This window comes from Pinus tabuliformis, chromosome 3_1, assembly GCF_031772625.1.
Source record: "Pinus tabuliformis cultivar Carrire ecotype Pingquan chromosome 3_1, CPIR1, whole genome shotgun sequence".
NCBI classification, from domain to species: Eukaryota; Viridiplantae; Streptophyta; class Pinopsida; order Pinales; family Pinaceae; genus Pinus; species Pinus tabuliformis.
In genome coordinates, this window is record NC_142301.1 from 975,982,132 (window position 1) to 975,988,610 (window position 6,479).

Consider the following 6,479-nt stretch of genomic DNA (forward strand, 5'->3'; position numbering starts at 1 on the left):
ATTTGAAGATTTCTATGGATAAGTATGTGTTGCATGGTGATTTTTATACTTCAAAAATGGATAATATGGATGTTGTTTTGGGATATTCTTGGATGGAATCTGTGGGTACCATTAATATTAATGTGTAGAAGAAATTCTTAAAGCTCTGGTATAAAAGGAAGAAAATTACATTACAAGATATTTCCATCAATAAACAGGTAGAGTCCAAGGAGGTTGACGCATAAGATGTTCCAGGGACTGACATATCAGATGATGAGTAGTTGATGATCGAAAAATCAAACACAAACAGAGGCTGAAGCTGAAAAGGTTACAGGTGTTGACACATCTGATGAGAGTTCAGTGGTTGAAGTAATATTAGAAGATAAGACACCACAGCAGGCACCACAACCTGCACCAGATAATAGTTAGGCTCCAGTAAGGGGTGAATTAAAGAAAAAGACACCGTGGGTTGACACTACAACATACCATCACCCACATCACCCTACAAGACAACCATCAAGATGGCAACCAATTAGCCACAAGGACAACAACCCCCGCAAGACAGATAGAGAGGAGCGAAGATCCACCTACTATACATCAACACAGAAGAGCTACCATGGTTAACTTCCATCTCAAGCGAGTGAGGCACCAGCGAGACCTAGGGTTCACCTTTCTCTTGGATGGCTAGATGCACGTGCATGGTACCAGTGGACTACTCTTTTGAGTAGATCTTATTATTTGTATTCTTCCCATGTTTCGGGGACGAAAGATTCTAAGGGGGGTGGAATGTTATATACCTAGGGGGGATAATATGGGGTACAAAGGGAGGTACCCAAGGTAATAATATAATAATGGAATGAGCCATAGTAATAAATAAGGTGGTTAACCCATATCATGTAAGGGACCACAAGTAGTTTGTAATAATGTAATGGGCCCATGGTATTAGTTCGATGGTATGAGGGAACCATGGTAATGACCCATGGTATTGTATGTATGAGGCCTATATAGAGGCTAGAGACTCCACATGGAGGGATGTGAAGGAATTGTGTCAAGGATTATTGAATGAACATGCATATGGCTTGTGGAGTGTTCTCCTTCCTTAAGGAGTGAATGTATGGTGTTGCCCTACCTTAAGGGTTTTGATATCAATAAAGTGAATCATTTCTATATTTGGATTTTATTATCCTTACTTGTTATAGATCTAACCCAAAAATAATATGAAAATATAAATAAACCCAAGAATAATAAGATCCAAATATAGAAATGATTCACTTTATTGATATCAAAACCCTTAAGGTAGGGAAACACCATACATTCACTCCTTAAGGAAGGAGAACACTCCACAAGCCATATGCATGTTCATTCAATAATCCTTGACACAATTCCTTCACTTCCCTCCATGTGGAGTCTCTAGCCTCTATATAGGCCTCATACATATAATACCATGGGTCATTACCATGGTTCCCTCATACCATCGAACTAATACCATGGGCCCATTACATTATTACAAACTACTTGTGGTCCCTTACATGATATGGGTTAACCACCTTATTTATTACTATGGCCCATCCCATTATTATATTATTACCTTGGGTACCTCCCCTTGTACCCCATACCAGACTATCCCACGAATCTGGTAGAGAACACGACAAACTGATACACTTATCTTCATCTGAAATTTTAATATCAACAGATGCTAACTGACTTACCATGGTATTAAATGCGTTCAGATGCTCTATCACCGAGTCTCCATATTTCATCGTTAGGTTATACAACTTTTTCCGCAGGAACAGTTTATTCACCGGAGACTTAGATTGGTACAGAGTCCCTAACTTGTCCCACAAAGCCTTTGTCGTAGCTTCTCCTAATACATTCAACAATACTGAATCTGAGACACATAATCGTATTGTGCTCTTTTCCTTCCAATCCAACCTCTTCCATTCTTCATCGGACACTCCCGTTGGTTTAGTACCTGAATTTACCGCAATCCACTAGTCTTTATCCACCAACAGATCCTCCATCTTGAATTTCCACAACTCAAAACTCTGACCATTAAATTTCTCGATCTCTATCTTTCCACTGCTCGCCATCTTCTTTAACCACCAAAATTGATCTTGTAGATCTCCCACTGAACAGGGTCTACCACAGGCCCGAGTGAAACCCCTCAGCAACAAAGGCATCCCCTTGAAGCCAAAACAGTTCCGATACCAAATGTAGGTTTTGACCCCGTACATAAATTACTTGCATATGAATTCTAAAACACATAAAATAAACAATGTGAGAGCATAACACATAAAACACATATACACAGAGATTTTCCCCTGGATCCCAAAACCGGGACTGCCAGCTTGATTTTTCATACCATGGACCGAAAACCATTGCGTCCAATACCATGGACCAAAAACCATTGTGTCCAAAAAACATGTGCGAAAATTATGCACAAAACCATAGGTGGGTCTGTCCAACCTAACATAGGTTCCAAAACCAAAATTTTCCAGGGCGCTACCCCGGATCCCAAAAAGTGGGGTTACCTACACCCCTCAAACCTGTGTAACCCACTGCTACGCAATTGGCGCAACGAAGGGGGGGCTCCTCCCCCCCTTTAACCCCCCGGTTAACTATGTGGGTTAGTCGTGGAAAGAATATAACACAACCCAACACTCATCTTCTAATTGTTCTTGTGGTTGTTGTTGAGGTAAGATTTTAATAGGATTCTCAGATATTCTCTTCCTTCCTCTTTTTGCTTTGCTGTTGCTAGGTGACTCTTGATCCTCCTCCTTAAAATGATTTTTAACTAGGAAGCTATCCCAATTATCTCCTAGTCTTTCAAGATGAAATTCAATGAGTATTTTTATAAGGTCATGGTGATACATGGTGTTTTCTATGAATTGAATCATTTTTTGAACATTCCCAAACATTTTCCTTAAGCTATTTAACAGAAAATAAGGAATATTAATTTCATTCTCTTCGAGAAAATGCATCATCAAATGAATGTGGTAAAATAACATACAACCAAATCTTCCTTCACAGGTGACAAATGTTTGAATTTTTTTTTGTGTAAGTCAGCTTTTGATATTAACAAAAGAAAATATAGTACAAACTTCTGCATTTGCAGAAAACGGGCCGCTAAACAACAGGCCTAACTTCAGGAGACTGAAAAGAGAAAACAGAGCACCTGAAAACTAAGAACAGCACACCGTGCAGGGCAGTAGAAAACCAGAACTGTCAGAAGGACATAATCATTATGATACCTGACAGGAGACCCTACAAACTAAAAGGAACAACTTCAGAACCTCTAAGAAGAACACTGGCAGCCGGAAAGGATAGAACATCCACCTCGGCCCCGAAGAGAGGTTCAGAAGAGAGCAGAACTGAGCAAGAAGAAACCAGACTAGCAGAAAAGAGAGAGCAGAACCACGGATTTTACACACCGAGGGTAGAAGCAATGGTTCGGCCTTTTTTTCCTTTCTTTTTACCCACTTTTACCCAACCAAGATTACTCTGCTGGGCTGGCATGATTTGTAAACTGATCTGGGCTGAAGGAGAGATCTCCTTGTCTGAATCCGACGGAGATGACTCATGAGTTCTTTTCTGTGAATTAGGAGGGTCCTTGGAAACCTCAGGACCAGTCGATGGCGGATCCTGTACCAGCGTTGCGTCCATATCTTCCTCATCCTCCTCCTCAGCCTCTTCATCTGAGTTGGAAACAAAAACATCCATTGGGGGAGGTGCCTGAGATTTCCAGCTTTTGGATTTTGGCTTAGAATTGACTTTCTTATTCTTGGCAGGTATCGAAGGACACGAATTCTGAAGGTGCCCTGTGAGATGGCAGTTTCGGCAACGAAAGGCTGTGTTCTCGAAATCCAGAGTCTGAGTCCAATGGAAATCTCCAATTTTGAGAATAATCTGCTCAGGTAGACCTTTGCTAATATCTATTTCTGCACAGATTCTGGCGAATGTGAATATACTCTTTTCCCCTCTGGAGGTATCTATATTGAGATAACGTCCTAGAGAATTGCCTATTCCTTGAAACACAGCAGGGTGCCATAAATGCGCCGGGAGGTTAGGAAGTCTGACCCAGATGGGGAGTTTGGTGATAATTGCTGTAGAAGGATCAAAATCTGGGAACCAAGGGGTTAGGAATAGACCCGCTGAGTCCCAAAACCATGGGCCTTCAGATAATGCTTTTTGGTAGTCCTCACTGCAAGCAAACAACACCATGAAAAAACCTTTTGAGCAAAGAAGGACCCTGCATTTTTTGGTCCAGTTAGTGTGAATCCATTGGTAAAGATCTGCTGTGCGTGACCAAAGTCCATTGAACCTGCAAATAATTCCATTCTCTGCGAACAGTTGGTATTGTGTATCCAACATAGGATGCTTTATTTCAATGGAAGGGATTTCCTCCAGTCTGTCCACCAAAAAAGGTTTTGGAGCCTGCGCTGGTGGTGCTGTTTTCTTGGGCATCTGAGCATGGACATCATCTTTGTAAGAAGAAGCTGCAGCTGAAGAGGACTGTCCAACAGCTCCCCCTCTCAGACGCAGGGATAAGGTAATGGAAGCATTTCTTTGAATATTATAACAGGACAGGGTACAGGAATCCTCCAATTGTTTACCTTCATAAAGGAGACGCTGATAGATTGTTGGAATCCCCGCCTTATCTTCCAGGAGTAGCTTGAGGTTCTGCACTAGATCTGAGGATCTCACCCATTGCAGCATTGATTTACCGGAGATGAGTACAATCAGAATCTGAAATGGTTCTGAGATTGTTGTTCTCTGCTTGCCGCTGTAACCCTGATGGCAGAGAAGACTGGTGAACGCGCATCTATCGGGGCGAGAAGCATTCCTGAGACTCACGGTTGTTAGATCTGCAAGGTCATGCTTAGGCCATTCCTCCACTGAGTCTTGAGAGTTATGCCGGAGACCTAAAACCTTATCAGCACGTTCCTTTTAAGCTGAGATAGAGATCAGGCCCCTATTTGGGAGTAAATCTCGAAGGGGAATTTTGTCAAACATTTGCCCCGCATCCTTCTTGGTTCCGAAAAGAAGAGGTAGCTGGAGCTAGTACTTGATATCCAAGCTCCTTAAATCCCCCACTCTCCAACTCCTCTCCCTTTGGACACTGCTGGCCGTAGCTATAGGGACGCCATCATTCGAAACTGAACAGTTTCGTATGATCAAGCCTGTAGTAGCGGCTCCACCCTTCTTAGGCAGGAGAATATTGTGAATATTTGGCAAAACTCCACCGCTAGCTATGGTTACAGTCCCCAAAAGCTTGTTGAGTTCCTCATCATTTCTAATAGCCAACTGAATGTGACGAGGCACAATTCTTGTCTTCTTGTTATCTCTGGCCGCATTACCTGCCAATTCTAAAACCTCGGCAGCAAGATGTTCAAGTGCGGCCGCTGGATAAACTGGAGCATCCCCTCCTACTCTCTCAGCATACTTTCCGACCTTTAAAAACCTGGCAATACGTCCCACTGGGAACTGAAGTCCGGCCTTCGAGCTTCGCGAGACAGACTTCTTTCCCTCCGCAGACTTTCCACGACCCGCCATTTGAGAATCGAACACGCAACAAATAATACGACAAATGTTTGAATTACTAGCAACAGATTTCTCCATTTATCATTAAGTGTTGTACTAGGAATTCCTTTCTTAAAATAAGTGATATCCATACCTCAGTTTTTCAAGAAAGTATTCCATTCTTCTCCTTCAATGCCCCTGTACTTAAACCATTTCTCTCCAACTCTTAATAGTCTTGTAGCTTCAACAATAAGAGATTCTGTCACTGCAAATTTGATGTCTCCAATTTCAACCTCTACTCCATCAAAAGCTATGGAAAATTATTTAGTCACTTCCTTGTTAAAACCATCAAACTTTACCACGAACTCTAGCCATTGTGCTTTCTGCAACATTTCCTTCATCTGTGGATATCTTTCCATGAATTTTCTTCCATTTGGTTCTGTTCTTACTATGACACCCATGGTTGAGAAGTTTTACCTCAGAATTCACTTCTTGACAGGGTGTGAGTCAGGGTTTCAGGATAATGGATTCAATGAGACTATAAACAAGAGTGAGAGGAAAAACAGTGAAGTGACCATTAGGGTATGAATGGATGTGAGGTGGTAACTTTCAACAATGAATTCAGAATTTGAGACGAGTGTTGTGTAATGATGAGGGATGAATGGGTGATTTATGACTTTTTATTTGATATGATAAGATATTTTCATCTCACTTTTGGTATCATGGTTTTTGAACTGGCGGTATAACGTCCATATAATTCATACACTAATGTTTTGACCCTTATTATTAAATTAAATATTTGGATACCTTTTGAATTGATGATTCTAACATTTGATTTATCCTTTTTGTATTATCTTGAGGTGCTTCTGAGGATGGATTTGATCATTTCTTCAATTGTTCCAATTAGTAGTCCCTATCAAACATCAGTTACAGATCGCTGACAAAGCTGCAGATTCTTAGCAATTTTCTAGCTATTTTAT

At 41.2% G+C, this 6,479-nt stretch overlaps 1 pseudogene; it reads right to left on the reverse strand.

Annotated features, from left to right (window-relative positions):
• Positions 1-5,037: 5,037 nt before the first annotated feature.
• LOC149191101 (histone H2A.6 pseudogene) lies at positions 5,038-5,546 on the reverse strand (annotated as a pseudogene).
• Positions 5,547-6,479: the final 933 nt, after the last annotated feature.